We start from the raw sequence: 24,233 nt of genomic DNA, 5'->3' as shown, positions 1-24,233 counted from the left end.
CCACCTATGATCATGTGTAATATGCCGATGAGAACTGCACACTTTATGTTGATAAAAATGTACAGCGCCAGTCAAATTGCACATATTTTTATGATACCATATAAGCTTACTCGTATTTTAACAAAGAAACGATCACTAAGGACTGACATAATAACACAGATCTCTCCAGATTTAGTTGTTTTATTATTATTGTTATTATTGTTATTATTATTATTATTATTATTATTATTATTATTATTATTATTATTACATTTTTTATTATTAACAAAATTAAAATTAAAGAAGTGTAACGGTATATTTGTCTTATCATGTGGGCCACATCATTTGGTCGGCCCAGTAACTGATTTTTGTCGCGCATGCGTGATTCTATGGGTATTCCGAATCTACCCGTGTGGAATTCACTTTGGACAGAGAGGCAGTTGAAGAATAGTTTCCGACCCGGAAGTAGCCTCTCCTAGGCTACTCGCCGAACGATGGAGATGTTGTGAAAATGTTCCTTTAACTTGATTTGTGTGGGCTCTGTGAAGCGTGATGAGATAGGAAAATTACTGGGCTTTTGTTGGTTTAATTTTCCAAAGTTCTAATTTGCTTAAGGTTGTTTTCCTCGATTGTTAGTTCATCATGTATTTAATTTAGTGAAGTTAAATTTGGACGACTAGATACAGTTCATCACGCATTTCGGTTTACTTAAAATATTGTTTTGGTTCACTATTAGAATTTAATAATGTATATTAACCTTAAGTAAATAATGTGTTTAATAGCTATTTTATTTTTAACCTTTTAACCTTTACAGGTTGCCATTGACAAATAGTACCATGATACGATAAATATAGAGAAATGCCTTGAGGCTTTATGAAACATAGTTTTGTTGTTACAGTGAAAAATAAAAAAAACTGAAATAGATTGAAACACAAAATAATATACGAAGTAACGTCAAGATGATGTGAATAATTTCGAGGGAAAAATTGTTCCGGAGCCGGGTATCGAACCCGGGACCTTTGGTTTAACGTACGTTAAACCAAAGGTCCCGGGTTCGATACCCGGCTCCGGAACAATTTTTACCTCGAAATTATTCAAATCAACTTTACAGGGAGTTATACCTGAAAATCTTGATTTGCAAGATGATGTGAATTAAAGTCATGTATATAATGCCTGAAAATAGCTATTGATCCTTTGCATGTTTGTTTTTAAAATTGTGTTTAATCTGTAACTACAGTCAGTGTATTATTATTAGTATCTCTTTGTTGTTACCTATTGCTTTAAAAAGAATGTGTTTAACTTGTAATTTTAAGTCAATTTTTCTACTATTCCTTTAATGTTTAAAATTTGTTTTTAAATCTTTTGTATTGCCCCTACTATTATATATTGCTCTTCAAGAATTTCGTTATTCGTTAGTTGCAAGTCATTACTTTTCTTCTACTTCTTTCCCTTAGTTTAACCTCTCCCTTTTAGGTTCATTTACACGACCCACGCCACACGGGCCTTACAGGGCCGCGACCTGTCGGGAGAGGAATTAAGCTATTGGATCACATACATACTTTTTTGACCACACAAGGACATGGAGGGCCTCCCCGGATGAGGGATCAGCTCAGTGCCAGGGCCACCTCCGATACAACACAAACATTACACAGCATTCACTCACACATATGAAAGGATTAAGGGAAGTCCATGGCCGGACTTTCAAGAGGTACAATCCCGGCATTTGCCTCGAAATAAGTGAGGAAACCATGAAAAACCTCAGTTAGGATTGCCGGCCCCTGGGATCGAACCCCGGACCTCCCGAATGCAAGGCCAGCCCTCTACCACTCCGCTAGCCCGCTCGGTCATTACTTGTCTTATTATTTTAATTATTGTACTTGTTCCTGAATCATGTATGTAACTTGTAACCGTAAATCATTGCTTGTAATATCCCTTTATTACTCGTAACTGTTCCATTGTTCATGAATTAAGTATTAATTTGAAAGTGAAAGTCAAACTTTGTTATGTTAATCTACTATTGATTATCTTTTTAGGTCGTGTATTTACTCTGAAACGGTTAGACATTCTTGTATATCTTTTGCATTGATTATTCCTCAAACATCTCATTAATCTTTAACAGGATCCATTTTTCATTAAGGTGCATTCTTCTACATAATTCATGTGAATTGTAACTGTGACCACTATTTTATACTATAACTTTACTATTGTTTATTGGTTATAAAATATGTATTTTGATAGCAACTATAACCCTAATATACCTGAAGGTGAAATAGGGTTTATTAAATTGGATAATAGAAAAAAAACCTTAAGTAAGTACTGCTTGATTCATTATTAGATTTGATCATACATTATTTGCATAACCATACTGGAATGTGTGAAACTTAGTAAGCATTATTGTGGTATTCTCCGAAACCTTATATTATCTGTACATTGTAATGGAATTAATCACTTAACTTGTTAATGAATTTTATCTTAAAAGACGTGACTCTGTTTAATCGGACCTCTTGGGGAGTTATTCCAACAGCTTCTATATTGCACCTGAATCTTTCGTTATCCTTTCGACATTTGTTTAAGGTCATGTGTGACGGTTCGCGGGGTATGGCGAAGGGATTGCAGTGTGGAGGAGAGAGTGCAAATTCTTTTGCGCTATGAACTATAATAATAAGATTTATTAAACACAATGTGTACATTGTTACATTTTAGTCAAAAGTTGTCTTCTTTTGCATAGAACGTTAGTGTGTTTGTCCTTGTTTGGCAGGTGAGTATATGGTACTGACTGCAGCTGTGCCCACAGAGGGTGCAGATGCACTGCTCTGAGGCCGAGTGGTATCCTCTTTTCGCACAGATCCTATGGTGGAACCCGTGGGCCGCCGTCCTCTTGAAGACGTGACGTAGCTCGAAGTTAGGTTTCTTCCATTTTTCCGTGTTCATGGCTGGCGTCTGAAGGAATTCCTGGTCCACGTCTCCTGCTTTTTCTTCTCTGTCCCTAACGTGGGCCTCATATGCTGGTGTAGGTTGAAGACCGTCGCTCGTTATCAGCTCTCTTACGAAGAAATCCGTGTCCATTAATAGGTATACCAGCCTCGTTTGCGTTGTTCTTGACACTTGAAGAGCTCTTTTTAGGTATGACGCTTTCACGGCTTCTAGCTTCTTCAGATTCGCTGAGGTTAAGTGAGCCCATATCTTTTTGAGCGCGTAGCTAACAATTGGAGCGATCTTGATGTAGAAGAGGCGCAGGGCTGTGGTCGTGGTGAGCTTCTCGAGCTTCTTTATGTCGTACGTAGCCTTGATCGCCGCCGAGTATCTTTCTTCTATGTGCTTAGTAAATGACTTGCCTGTCACTTGCAGTGTTAAGCCCAGATATTTGCACGAGTTAACAATTTCCAGTTTCTCATTACCATATGTGAAGATGTCCGATCTGGAGACGTTTCCGCCTTTTCTGAACTTCATGACCTTTGTTTTCCCTGTATTTATATCTAGGCCATTCCTTCTTGACCATACATGGAGTCTGTTAAGCCCTTCCTGCAATGTCTCTCTGTTGCTCGACATAATAACCATGTCGTCTGCGTACATGAAAATAGGTATGAACTATGAACTATGAATCTTGTTCATATAACGGCCTTACTAAGAAATGGTATGTGTGTGGAACCCCGTGGTTGGATTTGCTGCTCGACGTTTCTGGAGTTGTCTATAGGTTCCATCATCAAGATCATGCCACTTAAGATCTGAAGGATTGCCTCCTCTGCTTTGTCCCTTATATAACGCATACAGGAAATATGCGAATCTTCTGGTCTCGAATGACGGACTTAAAGATGAAACTTAAGTTTGTTGGCTCCTGAAAATTCCCATTGGATTTAAGCAGACAACCTGTGCTGTTTGTTTGCATACCGTTCTCCATTTCGTTAGAGTGCACTATGGGCAGAATATTACATTTAACAATAAGAGCATGTCTCTTTTATGTTGCCTTGATGTAGAATTTAAAGAAATACAGATAGGAGTTACATTTGAACAAACGAGTAATATAAAAACAGTATTTAGGTATACGAGTCGCCGCAATATAGGGAAGTATTTATAACCCCACAATGGCTGGAATGCTAGCTTACAGATTTATTTGATGGCTAAAACAGTCACTGATACAAAGAAAGAATGAATGAATTAAATAATTAATTAATTAATGACTCACTGTTTGGCTAGCTTACAGATTGATTGGATGACTAAATACCTACTGACTCAATGGATGGCTTACTGGCTGGTGAGCTTACAGATAGGTTGGATGACTAAATACCTACTGACTCAGTGGATGGCTTACTCGCTGACTAGTTTAAACACTGTTTGGATGACTAAATAGCTACTGATACAGTGAATAGTTTACTAGCTGGCTAGCTTACAGATTGATTGGATGACTGAATATTTAGTGACACAGTGAATGGTTTACTGGTTGGCTAGCTTACAGATTGATTGGATGACTAAATACCTACTGAATAAGTGGATGACTTACTGGCTGGCTACTTTACAGATTGGTTGGATGACTAAATACTACTGACTCAGTGGATGGCTTACTGGCTGGCTAGTTTACAGATTGGTTGGATGACTAAATACCTACTAACTCAGTGGATGACTTACTAGCTGCGTAGCTTACAGATTGATTGGATGACTAAATACTTACTGTTCTAAGTGGATGGCTATCTGTCTGACTAACTTACAGATTGAGTGGATGGCTAAAAACGTACTGACTCAGTGAATGGCATTCTGGCTGGCTAGCTTACACATTGATTGGATGACTAAATACCTACTGACTCAGTGGCTTACTGGCTGGCTAGTTTACAGATTAATTGGATGACTAAATACATACTGACTCAGTGGCTTACTGGCTGCCTAGCTTACAGATTGGTTGCATGCCTAAATACCTACTGACTCTGTGGCTTACTGGCTGGCTAGCTTACAGATTGATTTGATGACTAAATACCTATTAACTCAGTGAATGCCTTACTGGCTGGCTAGCTGACAGATTGATAGAATGACTAAATACCTATTGACTCAGTGGCATACTTGCTGGCTAGTTTTGCAGATTAATTGGATGACTAAATACCTACTGACTAAGTCGTTTACTGGTTGGCTAGCTTACAGATCGGTTGGATGACTAAATACCTACTGAGTCAGTGGCTTACTGGCTGCCTAGCTTACAGATTGGTTGCATGCCTAAATACCTACTGACTCAGTGGCTTACTGGCTGGCTAGCTTACAGATTGATTTGATGACTAAATACCTATTAACCCAGTGAATGGCTTACTGGCTGGCTAGCTGACAGATTGATAGAATGACTAAATACCTATTGACTCAGTGGCATACTTGCTGGCTAGTTTTGCAGATTAATTGGATGACTAAATACCTACTGACTAAATCGTTTACTGGTTGGCTAGCTTACAGATCGGTTGGATGACTAAATACCTACTGAGTCAGTGGCTTACTGCTGGCTAGCTTAGAGATTGGTTGGATGACTAAATACATAGGGTGCTATTCATAGACATTTCGCAGCACGCGCTATGAGCGTACTAAGCTAGCCCTGGCTATCGACTGGTTACTTGTACAGAATTAAAATCATATCCTATCGCTAACACTGGTTTATGAATACGAAAAACGCTGATCATCCACCGGAAACCCGCGCTAAAAATGTCTATGAATACGGTCCCTAATGACTGAGTGACTTACTGGCTGGCTAACTTACAGATTGGTTGGATGACTAAATACCTACTGACTCAGTGGCTTACTGGCTAGCTAGCTTACAGATTGGTTGGATGACTAAATATCTAGTGACTCAGTTGCTTACTGGCTGGCTAGCTTACAGATTGATTGGATAAGTAAATACTTACTGACTCAGTGAGTGGCTTATTGGCTGGCCAGCTTACTGATTGATTGGATGACTAAATAGCATCTGACTCAATGAATGTATATATGAGTTACTAACTGACTAACTTACAAATTTTTTGTATGAGTAGAAGGCCTACTGACTCAATGGATAGCTTCCTGGCTGGCTTGGTTACAGATTGATTGGATAACTAAATACTTACTGGCACAGTGGATGTTTCAATGAATGGCTAACTTACAGATTGATTGGATGACTTAACGTCTCTCTGACAGATTGATTGGATAACTGAAACATCTACTTACTCATTGAATGACATAATAACTGACCAGCGTACAGATTGATTTGATGGCTAAAACACCTTCCGACTCAATAGAGGAATGGATTTTAATCTCATATCGCTAAGTATAGGCCTAAGGTAAATTTGACATATCGATGACTCAGAACCAGACTGTTCCAAGTCCATTTTAGTATTTTTTCAGGAGAGCTATTTTAAGCTGCTGACATTCAAAGCTTAATGAAACAGTTTGGAATAGCTTCATAGCAACCGTATGGAGAGGAATATTTCCAATTTTGTTCGATTCATATGTGCAGACAAGACCTGGAACATAATGAAACACAGATTTCTTTCTTATAAAATGTTGGACTTAGAACAGTCTGGTTCTCAGCCATCGACATTTATCTTGCTCCAGAACACCTACAAAACATGATAATACCGACACATATGACATATGACATAGAATAAATAGGAAAAGAAACTTTTTCTTGAAGTAGTTTTCAGACTTTCATTGTGATTGAAATGTGAAAATATGAGGTTTTAAATCTTATTCCAGACTTGAAAAAACTCGACACTTTTGGAACTGTCTACAAAATCTATCATGGAAATTATACCACTTCAAATCTGAAGGGCTGCCTTTCCTGTTTTGTCCGTTATATGTTTTGGTTTGAGTCTTCCAGACTAGCGGATGCAGGAAGTTTGCGCTTTTTCATGTCTCGAATGACGATCTTAATGACGGCACCTGAGTTATTCGTTGACTCCTGAAGACTCGAAGAGGATTAAAGCGGACAACTCTAACTTTTGTTCGTTTTATTGGCAGTTCGTTTACATACTTAATTTAGTTAGAGTGCACTATGTGCCAGAACATTAGATCTAAGATCTTGTCACTTTTAGGCTGCCTTAAAGTAGAATTCGAAGAAGAGCTAAATATATACGAGTAACATTTCAACACTGACGTAATATGAGAATTGTATCATGGCAAACGAGGCGATGCAATAACACCAAGGAATCACTACTCCATAATAAGAACTCTTTGGACGGGGAAGTCTATGAAAGTTAAATATTTGAGCAGTCTAAGAGTGCTCTCGATATATCTATAAAATTTTGAGGTTGAGGTGCGCACGTCTTGTGGGGAATTTGAATACACCAATAAAAAGCAACGTAGCAAAAATGTTCATATATTTAGCTGACTACCGCTTGCGATGGATTCACATCTACATGCTTTTAACGGCAGTCATTTCCGTCAAATGATGAAGTGGGCATCGTTGTGATGGGTGTGTTCAAGATATCAGAGCGCCACTTCACAAGAGATTGATGAATTAGATTGAGAGGGCAGACTGGCGCTCAATAATAATTGGTTTAGATATTGTCATAACGTCTGCGCTGCCAAATTTGTTGTGTAGTAAGCACATTTCGGTCATAACAATAAATGCAGTGCGTTGTAAAAATCCGTGCAACGAGAAATTTTCAATGCAGGAAATCTGTTTAACCAGCTTATAAGAGTTTCTTTAAATCTCTTTGTGAATGTCACATAATTATTTAAAATAGGTTCTCCTGATAATAATAATAATAATAATAATAATAATAATAATAATAATAATAGTAATAATAATAGTAATAATAATAAATTCATGTCACACCCAGTTCTTCTAAAGCAGATTCTGAAAGTGTGATTTATTTTACAGCACTTTTGAATCCTATTAATTTATTATACACTGAAAGAGTAATGGAACGGAGAAAAATTCTCTCCGGCGCCGGGATTTGAACCCGGGTTTTCAGCTCTACGTTCTGATGCTTTATCCACTAAGCCACACCGGATACCACCCCGGCGCAGGACAGAATCGTCTCAGATTAAGCTCCAACTCTTGGGTTCCCTCTAGTGGCCGCCCTCTGCACTACGTCATAGATGTCTATGAACGTAGGACCGAAGTCCACACATGTGCTGAGGTGCACTCGTTATGAGTGACTAGTTGGCGCCTGCGCCTGCGCCGGGGTGGTATCCGGTGTGGCTTAGTGGATAAAGCATCAGCACGTAGAGCTGAAAACCCGGGTTCAAATCCCGGCGCCGGAGAGAATTTTTGTCCGTTCCATGACTCTTTCATCGTATGATGACCCAGAATATCTGCATAGAAATATCATATGTACTTCGGTACATTAAAATAATATATATTATTATACACTGTTTTCTGTTCCGTACAGTTCTGCCTCGAAATTTTAAGGTGAGATCAGAGATCAAATTGAAAAAAAATTATCAAATTTTGGTTTGTTGTCCTAAATGAATATTTACAATTTTCTGCATAATTTGATATATAATTTATTTAAAAATTCTAATTGAAAATGTTTTTAATTACATAATACATTTTGTGTGCCTTTATTGTCTCATTCCTACACTCACCCTAGTACACGACATGACTCTTCACAAATCCACATGATGCATACCGTGGCTCACCGAAGTGGTGTGCAGTTTGAAAATGGGTCACAGTCCTGTCATCTATCCGCAGTATGCGGAACCCGAATCACGCAAGTGAAGTGGGTAGGTATTAGACACATACACATTTTCTCATCCTTCACTATCACAAAAAAGTAAACATGTCTCTGAAACTACACTGTTCAGCCCATTAGTAGAATGCGTTTAAGCCCAAAGAAAGCAGCAAAACAATACAACGTGGTCTGTTGTGACGAGAATCCAAGCCCCCCCATACCGGTAAGGCATCATGTCACAAACAGCTCACGGCTTCTGACAAAGTAAATATTATTCAACACCGGGATACAGTGTTTTAAATGGGAGAAAAATTCTTGTTGTTCAGTGTTATTGAAGACGCAATTGAAATAATCTTAATAACAGTGGATTCCGATTCGGATACAGGCGATGTTTCATCTGATGAAGAATATGCATCTGATTTTGAGCTGTCGGGAGTGCATTCATTGTTAACCGTTTGCTATTACGAAATGTTACGAAGAACTGGTAGAAATACTGCAATATGTAAGTAATGCATCTGTTCCAGTTTTGTATGTAAGCCTAAGCTGAAATACTATGTGTGTACTGTACTTATGCCACCTTTAATTGTGTAAAAACTGCCAAATAAAATACTGTCGATGGTGATAATTGTGATGATGATGATGATGATGATGATGATGATGATGATGATGATGATGATGTGATGATGGTGATTATAGACTATGATATTGAAAGCACGACATAGTTTTCTCCATTCTTAACATTTATATATGATGATTTTATCAGACATGGCAACACAGTAATTGACGAAATCATGAGAATCGCACTTCAGTTCAAAGTAGCTTGGCACTCTCACATCCCAGCTTGTAGGTGATAAGTACTGTACTAGCACTCGATTTTGTAGTTCAAAGCTACAGAAGTTTTGGTCCTACAGTACCTCCGCCCAACTTCAAGGTAAGTAATGTGGCCTCTGCTATTAGTTGAGTAGCAATTATTTTTTTCCCTTTCTCTACCGGCAATGTTTACTTTGCCTATCAGACATTGTGTAACATAGTATAGAGCCACTGCGTTCAGAGGCATTCAAATTGTTGGCGACGTTTACATAACTATAATTAATTATATATTACATTCAAATCTTCCTTAGAATAATAATAATGATAATGATAATAATAATAATAATAATAATAATAATAATAATAATAATAAATCATCGTCATTCTTCATAGGTTTGTATATTTTAATAATTGGATTAGATATACATTATCTAGTTATTCTTTCTGTGTGTTTATATATTTATATCCCGTGTTCTTACTTCATTTGTTAATTTAAAATTGTTTAATTTCTTTGCGGGGCCCGACAGGAATGTAGCTAGTCGCAAACATTATTCGACGTTTATACTGACGTGGTTATGATTCAACTACTGTTATCATACGTAATGGAATAGGAAATAAGACTCAACTGAAGACTTATTTCTAATATAGGCCTATTATTATTTGTGCATGATGTGGCTATTTTTCAAGGTTCTGAGGAAATGCTGTACAAAGCAGTGTATATTTTAATGATATTTCAAAAAAAATTTATTTAAAAATTTCAGACAACAAGACAAAAATTTCAGCTTATGTGGCAGATACCCTATAAGATAAAAAATAATGATAGAAAATAAGATACGGTACTGGAACAAGTGTCACACTTAAATTATTTACGCTGTGATATATCTTACCAAAAGGATGAAGATATAAATAAACTTCAAATACATCAATCTGCAAATGGAGTCGTTAGAAGAACATGAAAGGGGAAATGTAGACAAGAGACCCTGTTACGTTTGTGTGAACTACTCTCTGTACCGAAGCTTTTATATCGCAGTCAATCATGGACTGTGGGAAGGAAAGAAAATAAAATACTAGCCACTAAAATGAAATTCTTTGGAGTGTGTATGGTTTTACAAAAGAGATCAAATAAGAAATGAAAATTTAAGAGAACTTCTAAAATTGTTTCCAATAAATGATAAAATAAACGAAAATAGACTAAAGTGGAGAGTAGAATAGACGAATATAGATTTCCTAAAGAAATACATTCATATAATCCAAGAGGGAGAAAGAATATACAGGACCGAGACAGATTGTTAAGTCTATTCTTGAAATATTAGTAATGATGATTACTTTTTTCTGACAACTTCGCTTTTCTTTCTATATCTCAAGTGTAACCGCAACATTCATTTCTATTGCTTGAATTCTTTCTTCACTTTCGGTCAGGATATAGAATTCAGAGACATGTATTATAATAGTCTAATAATAGCTTCCAATAATTTTGTAGAATTTTAGTTCCGTTTCTTTTTTGTATTTTCAAACTATGAGAATCTGTTTATGTTATTGTCGCTAACCTATTTTCATTTAATAAGTGAGATACAGTGTAACAATTCATTTAACATAATTTTTGGCTTTTATTAAATGAAGCGTGCATTTCCAGAACGTAGTAAGTGCCAATTTGTGAATTTTACAGTAGGAACAAAAATAGTTTTATACAGTACATACAACGTTGTGACTTGCACAACCTGAAAGTGCACTACTATACTACTTGGTGCAGCACTTTCTTCATAATCTTTCGTAATATTGTCAAACAGGGCACCTACAACTGATATATGTGAAAACATAAAGTCTCCCGGTTTCGGCACTTACAACGTTATGGAAATGCACGCTTCAAATATGCTTGAGGACTTCATAGCACTTGTCTAATCTGCCATGAACTTCGTATTCCAAATGATTAATTATTTATTCATAATTTTCTGGACTTATCTTCGAAGAGTTGTTTTATTTTATATTCTCCAGACGATTCCGTGATTTTCTTACTTAAAATCTTTGAATATGATTATTTTTATGTATTTTCTTTCTTGTCCCCAGGGTCGCTTTTGAAACATGAACAAAAACGTTTACTGTCCATTTATTCATTTATGTTTTGACTTCCAGATTTCTGTGTTTAATATGTATTTGTCGTTTTTAATTAACTTTTTATAGATTATTCTTACGGTAATATCGTAGGCCTCCCTTAAAAATACCAAAAAAAAAAAAATCTTATTTTACATTTGTTTGAGTGATTCCATCTTGCACATTTTGTGACACGTAGGAAGGGGTTTAATTTTATATCACAGCTTCTGTATACTCTTACATCATGATACGAATTTGCATTTATTGTATTTACTGATAATATGTAATCTATTTTACTTCTACTCTCTCTTGCACATTATATATATTTTAGAAAAGAATGTGTTGGTTATTTTAAGATTATTTCATGTGGGAAATGCTATTAAGCGGCTGATCATCCGACCAGTATGATGGAGATTTGAATTATTGTCAAAGGAGAACATCATCATAATATGCACATTATCTCCCTTCATTTTCTCATCTCATAGGGAGTGTAGCGTAGATCAACTTCCTATGGTGCACCCTGGGTAACGAATCTGTTCGTAAATTGGTCTACTCAACTGCCTTCATATGTGTGAATGACGAAAAGTGAACTACCCGCCATTAGTTAAAAAAAAATCTGAACACAACTTGCCGAAAAAGTGAACATAATTCCATTGGTTTGCTCTTGAAATTCACTCTGAGCGTTTATGATCACTGAATCACTTTGATTTTCAAAGAGCAAAAAAGACTTAACTTTTCCTACTCGAATTGTATTCACATTACTGTTGATGATGAATCGTGATGACCAAACGTGGTTTCGCGTTATTATTTATCAAACTGATAATTTTGACATTCGCGTTATTGTCCGGTTTCATGTCATTTCACCAAAAAATATACCTTATGGATGGGATCGTATATAGATTGGAAGTTATACAAAGTATTTCCGAGGTGATGTTACAAACGTTCAGGGATGAAGGCGAAGGGCACATGTATCAATTTGAGATAAGGAACCATGGTCCGGTAATGACCGAGTCGAAAGTTATAAGCAAAAATAGTTGTGTGGAAATGGAATTGTAATTTGGCACCACGTGCCCTCCTTCTCTTAACCTTTGGAGCAGTCATGGAAAGATGGTTTGGGCCGGATGTCTCCTACGTGGGTACTTGTTCCGATACAATCTGTGAGCTTATCTAGTGTTCCCATTGGCTCATCCGTATTCGAAAATCAGGTCTGCTTATTCCGCTCTCGTGTACTCCTCCATTTCACTAGGACTGATCGACTGGACACTACAACCATGTCCGTTACACATTACGCTATCTGCATTGCTTTAGTGTAGTTTCCTGTCCCCATCCCTCAGACAGCGCACTGAATGGAATACTGTAAGTAGACAACGTAAACAACGTCAGATGAATACAGTATGTGTAAGATGTACAGAAAAATACATATAAATAAGGTGTACAGAAGAATAAAATTATTTCATTTTCACACAACTATTGTTACTTGTAACTTTCGACTCGGTCATTTCTGGACACCACCTGGGAAACACCCGATATAATTGTGAAAATTTTAACAGTTTATTCCTTGGACAAAACACAAGAAAAAATTCTTACATCATATTGGTCGTAAATGAATATTTTTCTCAGAAAAAATAATTTTGTCCTAAGTGTTAACACTGTTGCTCGATAAGTGCCGTCCGTATGATTCTGATTTTTTATTTAATCGTTAGAGAAACTGTTAAGAAATTATTTATCTCTTTGCCGTTTTTCAATGTAATGGACGATTTTCTTGCAAAATAAATAAAAAGGTTAACACGTATCGTTACTTCTTACCATTATGAAGCCTGACAACCCTACTGGAATGACGAATGGACTAAGTGCTTGTATGCTTTCGTACGTGAACCAGCGACGCCCTGCTACCAAACTATGCCTGTTCTCAAATGTTGTAATTAACGATGCACTTAATTACAAAACGCACAAAATATCCTTTTATTTATATTAGCGCAATCTATTTCCCCCTTAAATCTGCATTGTTACATCATTTACATTCTGTATAAATAACTATCTCTTCAAGGTTGGAAAAGTATTAAGTTCATGCAGTAGAGCATGCGATAAGTAATGGCAAGAATGCTGTAAATCAGTGCTCCTAACGGTGACCTTTGAAGTCTTGTACTACGTAATAGAGCAGCTAATGCTTCATAAATTTGCAGTATTGAAAGTCTTGAAGTAGCTATATTTTGTAAGTACAGTGGCTGTTTCTGATTTGTATTAGCTAAACATTACATCCCTAAAGGTATGAACAAAGGTGGTTCATAAAAATCCAAATTGCAAGAGAAAAACATGAAATTCAGTGCTTTCGGGTATTAGGAGAAGCATGTGGTAGTGAAGTCCTACCATACTGAACTATTGCAAGTCGGATGGAAGCGAGGCATTCGCATTCAATTAAGAGTTGACATCCGAAGAGCTTTAGATTGATAAATGAGAGAAACCCATGTATTGTGGGTCCCTATCACCACGGCATGGCGCGTCCTCAGGTTGCGGATCGAGGAGACGGCCTCCAGATATGGAGGGTAGCTGTGAATATATTGAATAAGCAGTCGCGGACAGCCGATGAAGGGTGGTCCTCCTACTTGGGGGTTGGGCGAAGGACTACAACCTATCACCGTAAAAAACAGCTTGTTACGAATCCTTAAAATAAACCTCGGAATGGGACTGGTTCTCTGGCACGACCACAGCAAAGGAATAAGGTTTTGGGATTTGGTACTTGGAATGTTACAAGTCTATATAGAACAGGAGGGGTAACATTAGTAGCTAAAGAACTAGCTAGATATAGAATAGACTTTGTGGGAGTACAGGAGGTTAGGTTAGATGGGAATGTCATAACACAAATAGGAGATTATTTGTTGTATTATGGGGAAGGAAACGATAATCACCAATTAGGAACAGGATTATTTATTCATAAAAGAATAAAATTAGCAGTAAAAAGGTCGAATTTATCAGTGATAGGTTATCGTATTTAGTACTTAAGGGTAGATGGTGCGATATCGTAGTTATAAATGATCATGCCCCTACAGAAGAGAAAGACGACCATATAAAGGATAACTTTTATGAGGAATTGGATTGGAAATTTATCTTTTGAGGAGATGGAGAAGTTAAAATATCTTGGAGCAACAGTAACAAATATAAATGACACTAGGGAGGAAATTAAACGCAGAATAAATATGGGAAATGCCTGTTATTATTTGATTGAGAAGCTTTTGTCATCTATTCTGCTGTGAAAAAATCTGAAAGTTAGAATTTATAAAACAGTTATATTACCGGTTGTTCTGTATGGTTGTGAAACTTGGACTCTCACTTTGAGAGAGAAACAGAGATTAAGAGTGTTTGAGAGAGTTCTTAGAAAAATATTTGGGGCTAAGCGGAATGAAGTTACAGGAGAATGGAGAAAGTTACACAACACAGAACTGCACGCATTGTTTTCTTCACCTGGCATAATTAGGAAGATTAAATCCAGACGTTTGAGATGGGCAGGGCGTGTAGCACGTATGGGCGAATCCAGAAATGCATATAGATTGTTAGTTGGGAGGCCGGAAGAAAAAAGACCTTGGGGGAGTTCGAGACGTAGATGGGAAGATAATATTAAAATGGATTTTATGGAGGTGGGATATGATGGTAGAGATTGCATTAATCTTGCTCAGGATAGGGACCAATGGCAGACTTATGTGAGGGCGGCAGTGTACCTCCAGGTTCCTTAAAATCCAGTAAGTAAGTAAGTAATGAGAGAAATATCCAGAAATGATACTGCAGATGGAGTCCGCCGTCTTCCAAGAACTTGGCAACGTAGCAACGTATTATTGACATAGCAGAAGACTATATTTGAAGTACATAATGTCAAAAGAAACCTAAATAAATTTAGTGTGTTACAGTAACTGTGTTGCCATTACTTTCTAATACACTAGAGTTATCTCAGAGTTTTATATTAAATCCTAATGATTAGGGCATACATTGGGCCAGATTAATTATTCCAAGGTGCTGTAACACCGTTTAAGTTGCACTGAATTATGTAAAACACGGAAACAAAACACTAAAGAGTAAAAGAAGAAATGTATTTCTCAACTTCATTCGATGCAAAGTGAGAAGAAATTGCCTCGGTTTACTAGACATTTTACGGAAAAGGAGGCGACGCGCTGTGGAAGTACTATATAGGAATTTTGACACGGAGGCAGGGAGAAGAGAAGCTGTAGTTGTAGCGACGATGGAAGCCGAATGGTTTCATTTAATTCCGAAGCAAGAGCGAGCTGTAGTACGTGCTAAATGACGAAGTTATCCTAAACTTCATCAAGGATCGACCGTTCAATGCAGGAATTCTCCTTCCAGAATGAGGGCCCAGAATGCTATACTGCTGTAAGGAACTGTGATTCCTGAATGTATTCATTTTCTATTTGATTCTGAGAATAGTAATCGCGCTCTGATTCCCCCCTTTTATACTTCGTCGGGAATTGTTCTTTTAATTTCTAAAGGAAAGTAGGTGCCGGTAATTTGTACTGAGAAAGGCTTGAACGTAGTGGAAGAACGCTTCTTTCTGAGGCAAGGAAAGTCACCTGTCAGTATCTAATATTATCTAGAGGAAAATTTTGAACTCCAGATTATGTGAATCCATTGGCGATAAGAACTTTAAAGCTTATCAGACATTTCTAAGAGCAGTGTTTGTTGGTCCTATGAGAGTTTCGGAATTAATGTTAAGATGACAATGTTTATGATAACATTGATATCTAGGAATCTGTCGGTGATAAATAATGACTGTAAGCATGGTGACGATTATGATTAGAACGGAGACAACGGTGATGACCACAAAGACAACGATAATGGTCACAAATACTATGATGATGACCACAAAGACTACGGTAATGACTACAAAGACAATGGTGATGGCCATAAATATTATGGTGATGACGAAAAAAACTACGGTGATGACCACAAAGACTACGGTGATGACCGCAAAGGACTATGACCACAGAGAGTACGGTGATGACTACGGTGATGACCACAAAGACTACGGTGAGAATCGAGGTGGGTATGGTGATGACCACGATGATTACGGTAGTGACCATAATAGAGAGTTTTCGCACCCTCGCCTAACGCTAAACGTTAACGCTATGTTGACGTCATTGATGAAAAGCTAATCAGAGCCATTCACCTCACGTTATTTCAATAGCGAAACCCGCTATCTGTAACCGGATAACGTGAAGGTGAATGAAGTTTACCTTAGTCACAATTCTTTGTTCTTTTAGTATATTATTTTACGTCGCTGTATCGACTTCTCAGGTTATTTAGCATCTGAATGAAATGAAGGTGATAATGCCGGTGAAATGAGTCCGAGGTCCAGCACCGATGGTTACCCAACATTTGCTCATAGTGGGTTGAGGGAAAACCCCGAAAAAACCTCAACCAGGTAACTTGCCCCGATCGGGATTTGAACCCGGGCCACTTGGTTCCGCGGCCATACACGCTAACCGTTACTCCACAGGTGTAGGCTAATTCGTTGTTAAAACATGATATCTCGTTTGAGATTTACCACAGTGGATGATATTCATCTATTAGGACAGGTCAATATGGATACATTATTCAGGCCGAAGTACAAGAAGGCTCAAGAAAGTGTTTTTCGTCGAGATTCCAACAGATAAGATGGTTGATTCGTCAGTACTCCGCGAAGTGAAAACACTCCTTTGTTTAACTCGCCGTAACTCTAAAACCAGTAAAGATTTTGAATAGCGACTACTTTTAAAACTAATTTCCATTCTTTCTCAATATTTCTGTCGCTTTGAACTCCATCTAACGTGGAAAACAGAAAAGTTTACCGCTTATTAACTTTTGAAAGTGCGAAAGTTTATTCTGAATAGATCACATCGAAATTAGCATTTTTTCCTTACTTTTCGAAACAGGTTTTCATTTCGAATTTTTTTCTGTGCTTTCCGTAGACATAGAGCTATAAATTTAAAAAAAATACTGCATGATTGATTGACTACTCATGGGAGCTACGATATGATCAATGTTAAAGGAGCGGGAAATATCATATAATGATTATTTCCTAAGTTTTACGAACGTTAACATATGTCACCAAATACATCATTACTGACGCTGGTGCGATGGTGTCCACGACGATTACGGTGATGACTGATGACCACAATATATCTGACGGTGACCATGATGTCTAATGACTAGGTGATAACCACAACGTTTACCGTGATGACTACAATGACTGTGATGATATTGACTACCGTGATGACGATGACTACACTACGACGTTGACTACAATCATTACGATGATTACTGTGGTGAATACAATGATAGTGACGATGGCTACTATGACGACGAAGATGACTGCGATGATTACAGTGATGATTGCGATGATGATGATAACGTGATTACAGTGATGACTGCGATGATTACGGTGATGGTTGCGATGATTACGCTGGTGATTGCGATGATTATGGTAATGACTGAAATTATTATGGTGATGACTGCAGTGATTACTATGATCATTGGTATGATGTAGTGACTGCGATGATTATGATGACTGCGTTGATTACAGTGATGGCTATCATTTATAATCCATAAAATTGTGGAAAACAGTTCAAATGCTGTGTAATTTTAACAAGATAAAATATACATTATTGGATATAATTTTTGATCGGGGTTTTGGAAATTTTCACGTTATTTTTGCAGCGTTATTGCTAAATTTTATTATGTGGGCTAGTGAATGGTTAGTATTCATTGAACATGTATGCAGCTGGAAATGGATTAAATTATTCATATATGGTTTCATAGAATATCAATGTTAATATCATTGAAAATATAATTTGAAAGAGTTGTTGAAACACGAAAGAGCACTTTTAAATTTTAAACAGTTTTACAGTTCTGATGGAATCACTGATTATGATTAATTATTCATTTATTGCAGGCCTATTACTGTTAAAAATTATTTTAATATCTCTTCAAAAGGTTATTCCATGAAGGAAGGTAATATTAAAGAGAAATTTTGAAAGACAATTTCACACACGCAATTCGTAAAAGCGACAGATTTGCCTCATATTACGCAGATATATAATTTTTCGAATAAAAACTAACTCAAAATTCAATTAGATTTCACTACGTTGTCTCGAAACTCTTTTCCAATAAATGTTATACTTTTTTGCCTTTGAGTTGCTAGGTAACGAACGATTTGTTTATCAGTTGTTGGTAACTTTTAAAGAGAATTCAGGACGCATTTAACTGCACATCTATTGCTGTATACAGTTCCTTTCACCTTCAGTTTTCATTGGAAATGTGCGACGGTACATTCTAAATTGAAGTGCTTCTGATTTTTCTTTTTAAAAAGGAGCATAAGAGGTGGAGTCAAATGAAAACCTCAAAAATGTAATAAAATTCGAAATTTCGCATCATTGTTCTGCAAGTTGGCAGTATGTACTTTTACCACTGCTGTAATAATGCCCTACAGATGGCAGTATAGTGGAGACAAGCGAAACGCTGTGACAGTACAATACCGTCTCCAATACTCAGACCTTAATACAGAAAAAAGATGGCCGCCGCCGCGGTCCAACCATTTCCATTTATATAGACGGTTCCACCATATCTTTATGTCAAAATAGTTAAAGTTTTCGTATGTATTAAGCTGAATTACTAAATTTTGTCTTAAATGAACTTCCAGCATTAATTTATGAGCAATGTTAGGTTAAATTTCAAAAGCGAGGAAACAAGATAAGTACAGTACGAGTAGAAACACATTGCTATAAAGTTATGAACTTGACAGTGCTAACGCAGCCTGAAAATAGTTTTCAACAAGTTCAAAATCGTACCCTGAACTCCGTATAAGTTACTGCAGTAAATATAAACGTTCACTAATACATAGTTGTTGTGCATACAAAAGGATAACATATACTCAAAATCAATAACACAATTAAACAAGGTCAGCCAATATTAGGCCTACAAGGTCTACTAAGGCCGTGTCTCAAAGCTCAAGTCTATACTACACACTAGTGACTAGCAACTAGATGACTTGTAGACTACACACTAGGGAGCTTTGGACATGCATGCTTGAATCATGGCCTTCTTTGTAGACTATTTTTCTAAGAACCATGAAAATACGGTACAGTACTAAATTAAGAAGGCGGTGTCCTATTGCAGTTTCATTACGAATTATCAGCTGTTATTGTTGGGATATTGTATTTCTGCGATTAGCCGATTATGGATATTGAAAGCCGAAATAATTTTAAGCAGATATTATTTTTTATTTGTATTTGGTTTATGAGAAAGTCGCAATTCAGGAGACATAGACGGAGAATAATCCTAAAGATAAAGAGAAGGCAAATACAACAAAACGCAAGACGAGGCATATACTGTAGTATGGAATTCCTCAGTCGTGATGTTATTGCAATCCTTAGTGGAGATGATAGGAAAACTAAAGAACATATTCGCGTGACGTCCCAAACATTGTCGCTATTCTGCAATAAGCTAAAAAGGAAGTCACAAGGCTGGTCAGTAGAATTTGAGGTAGGCCTAGTCATGGATACCATATGGTATTTCTCAAAGAATAACTGTAGTAGACCTCTAGTTCACAAACTGGTTTGGTTTATAGGCAGTCGTGTTCGTCTATTGGATGGCTTGCGGTGCTTGTTTTCGTGTCGTCGCTTGTTGCTTCAATCTCCCGAGATCTGCCACACACCGTCTCATAATGAGTGTACTGAAGCAAACAGTTGGGCTCCTGTACACAATTGTACGACATCCAATTGGGCCTGAGTTGGATGTTATAGGGGCTGGATTTCAGGAACTCTGTAGAAGTCCTGTGTTTTGCCAAGTTGCAGGTGCAATAGATGGATGCCAAATTCGTACCATGGTGCCCTCTGCCCTACATGACGAGTACATAAATCAGAAGCTGTACTACTCCATTCTTTTGCAAGGGGTAGTAGATAATAAAGGCATGTTTTTAGATATATTTGCAGGCTTTCCAGGATCTGTCCATGACATGCGAGCTCTCAGGCATAGTTTATTGTATCGTCATGCAACATATCCACCAGAAGGCCATTTTTTAATTGGGGACAAGGGGTATGGCTGCCTATTACACCCCATTGCTCTTGTTGCACCATATAAAGAACCACTAACACCTCCAAAACGCAGTTTTAACTTTCATTTGAGCCGTGGCCGTTGTGTTGTGGAAAGAGCATTTGGTGTAATGAAAGCTAAATGGAGACTGATCTTTACCAAAACTCTAGAAGTTAGGCTAAAGACTGGTATTCAAGTTCTAGCAGCTGCTGTAGTCCTGCACAATATATGTGTAAGTGCTGGTGACATTCTTTTTGCTCCTGATAATCCTAACGAATTAGAAGTAAAAAGACGTCCTCAGCATGATGAAGCTAGCGGAATGGAGTTTCGTGATCTCCTACTTCGTCTCCATATGCTTCATAGGAACCAAGAAGCAGTGGATGAACAGTGAGAACACACAATTGTATTGTGCATTTTAAAATAAAGTAAATTATAATCTCAGTCCTCCAATACAAATTGTTATGTCAAAGGAGACTTATGGTTGTATATGTTCACTGTATCAGATATAATATTCATTGTCATGAAATCCACATTGACATTATTTTAATAATTCTCAATACGGGTATTATTTTATTTAAAATTACATGTTGAAGTAGTTACATTTGTTAACAAAAGTTAAATTGAAAATACAATTAACAACGTAAGCAATGAAAACGAAAATTATATGTTGAAGCAATTACATTTATATAAGAAAATTTAAATTTGAAATATAATTAATACCGTAAACAATGGAAACGAAAATTACATGTTGAAGCAATTACATGTGTGTATTTAAGAGAATTTAAATTGGAAATACAATTAACAATGTAACAAATGGAAACGAAAATTGTACTCGTATATTAAAGTAATATTACATTTGTATAAAAAATTAAATTTAAAATACAATTAAAAATGTAAGCAATGAAAACAAAAATGAGCGTGAAATTAAAACATATCTATTAGAAAAAGTTAGTCATTTTGGGGGTGAGCTAAACAACCGTTCCATTATCGCAAATAAGCGATCAGTGTTTCGCTGTTCCCTCTCGTCTTGTTCTTTTAGATATTTTAGAAGTTCTTCAGTTTCTTCCTTTTCCTTCCTTCTGGGCCTCTTTCTCTGTGCAGTCGGTAGTATGCACCTTGCTTGGCTATCCTGTGATGAGGCAGGGATAGTCAAGGACGGGCCAGGTTGATCAGCAGGGGATTGGGGTAAATACGTTGAAGAGGCGAGAGAAGGAGTTGCATAATAATATGACACATTCATATCAGGTGTTGGAGAAGGAGAGAGGAAATGGGATGATTTGTCTAATGTGTTGGAAGAACAGTAGATTGAGGAGGTGTCAATTACGTATGGAGGGTTAATACAGTGCCGCTCTGTGAAGAAAGAATCTAGAGCAGTGAAGTATGGCCAGCTGATGGGCGTAAGGGCACCATCTTCTGTACTGACGCCTGTCGGGGGTGTTTTAATTGTCTGCAACAGTTACATCAGACATGATTAATTGTTTCAAAATTTCTTACACATCAGTACAAATCTCACATTTTATCTCTGCCTCTGTGCAGCGTCATATGTGCAGTGGGGAGGAAAGGAGATGAAACGACTTCAGAATACCGTGTAAGTACATTATGTCGTTATTATATTATTGAATTATTTATTTTTGGTGCAAGGAACATCTATATTTGATGTACTTATTTATTTATGTACACTTGCACAGACACAGAAACAAAATTTGAGCCGCTGAGCATGCGCAGTATGTTATAACTGGAACTTCCAAAATTCAGATGGCCTACATTTTGTTTCTGGGTCTGTACCATCAATGAAAAACAATTTTTTTTAAATTATATTTTTAATTTGCATAGTTTTTGTACGTAAGTACTTGCGCGGTATTCTGGAGTATATAGCGAAAGAGATAGCGAAAAATTGTAAGAATTTTTAATACACTGACACAACTAAGATAAGCCACTTGAAATTTAACGGTCACTGACTGGCAGAGATGTAATGAAACATCTGTACATTAGGCCTACCTATGTTGGTACTGCAAGGGTCAACTATTTTAGCAAACGGGATCGACACGAAATTTAACTTACCCTGTACTTAGCAGTAAGATTAGCCCATTTTTTTTCAAGTGATTTCTTCGTTACTACTGTCGGAGATAAATTCATTTCCTGAGCGATCTTTCTGGAAACATAAAAAAATGTAGGCCTAGATATTGTAATAAAATTGTGGAACTCGCACTGTCTTACACGCTTACACACTCAGGTCTACTTACGTGTACCCCACTGCAGCAGATCCTCGTTTCCCAGTGAACAATTCATTAAACTTCATTCTAAGGTTTATGAACTGAATTGTACTGTTCTGAGTCCCTAGAAAAGAAACCTAGAAAAATGAAGATATATAAGAAATATTAAAAAGTTACCGATGAAATTTACGTTTCGCTATAAACAATCGAAATACGTGGAGAAAAAATATGAGTCTGAAATATCACAATATTTAAAAAATACAAAGAAGAAGACACTAATAATATCAAAGTTAAAAGTTAACGTGTTATTCTACATTGTACTTACATTTTATTTCCAAAGTATTTTCAGATTTCAAAGCTTCGCTTGCTGATGAGGCGTCCATGTTTGTTTAGTGTACAAGTCAACAATCAAGCAAGCATTTTCGTTCACTAGATACTACGGACTTGATTGCTATGTACTACGCGGCTTTGGATCATAACTTCTGACGTCACATCCGGCTATTTAGTCAACAATCTAGTTCACTTCAGCTGAAAATGTAGCTTTGAGACACGGCCTAATATAACTACTGCTACTACTACTACTACTACTACTACTACTACTACTACTACTACTACTACTACTACTACTACTACTGCTACTGCTACTGCTACTGCTACTGCTACTAAATTAACTTATATTTTATATTTTAATAGATGGATGTTGACAACCTAGGGTCCTTAGCCTAATTTGTCTTGAATTTCAATTCTTTATGTTTTGTCACTTTTAGACTTAGGCCTAACTCTTCATGACTTCTTTTCACTTTTCTCGATAATTGGTTTGAAATTATTTTCCCTTGTTTCACACCTTTGTATAGTTATTAATAATGGAATTTCTTCTACACTGTCATCTTTCAAATGAAGAGTCCACTGCAAGAATGATGGATGTCATTTGGAATAGATTTTGCAGGTGAAGCAATTGAAAGTTTGAAATGCTTAGCGCTCAAAGCTTAACTGTGATTTTCCGATCATTACTGGACAATGACTATCAGTGTTAATGCCATATAAAACTCTGTATGTACATTCTATATGTCTTAAGCTATGCATTGACAGTCTTGATTCATTTTCGACAAGAAAGTGACATCCATCTTTCTTGCAGTGGACTCTTCAAATGTGAGAAAATAACATATTCACCTTAAACAGTCATGATTGAAGTCACACTTCTTTCCTGAACATCACTTTGAAACTGATAAAAATTGTTAATAATATTCCTATCACACCATTCCCTGAAAAATTCTTCTTCTCTCTCCATCTGTTCCCCTTTCCGTTGATGTGGATTCTTTCTGGCGCTAGAATGACTGACAGTACGGTATGAAAGTTCGTTAGAAAATATGGTTCTTTAGGCGTCAGGGTAAGTTTCGAAATTTCCCGAGAAATACGAAAAAATCACCATTTCGATAGGAAAAATATCTTT

Source organism: Periplaneta americana, chromosome 8 (assembly GCF_040183065.1).
Source record: "Periplaneta americana isolate PAMFEO1 chromosome 8, P.americana_PAMFEO1_priV1, whole genome shotgun sequence".
Taxonomy (NCBI): domain Eukaryota; kingdom Metazoa; phylum Arthropoda; class Insecta; order Blattodea; family Blattidae; genus Periplaneta; species Periplaneta americana.
This window is presented reverse-complemented; position numbering follows the sequence as displayed.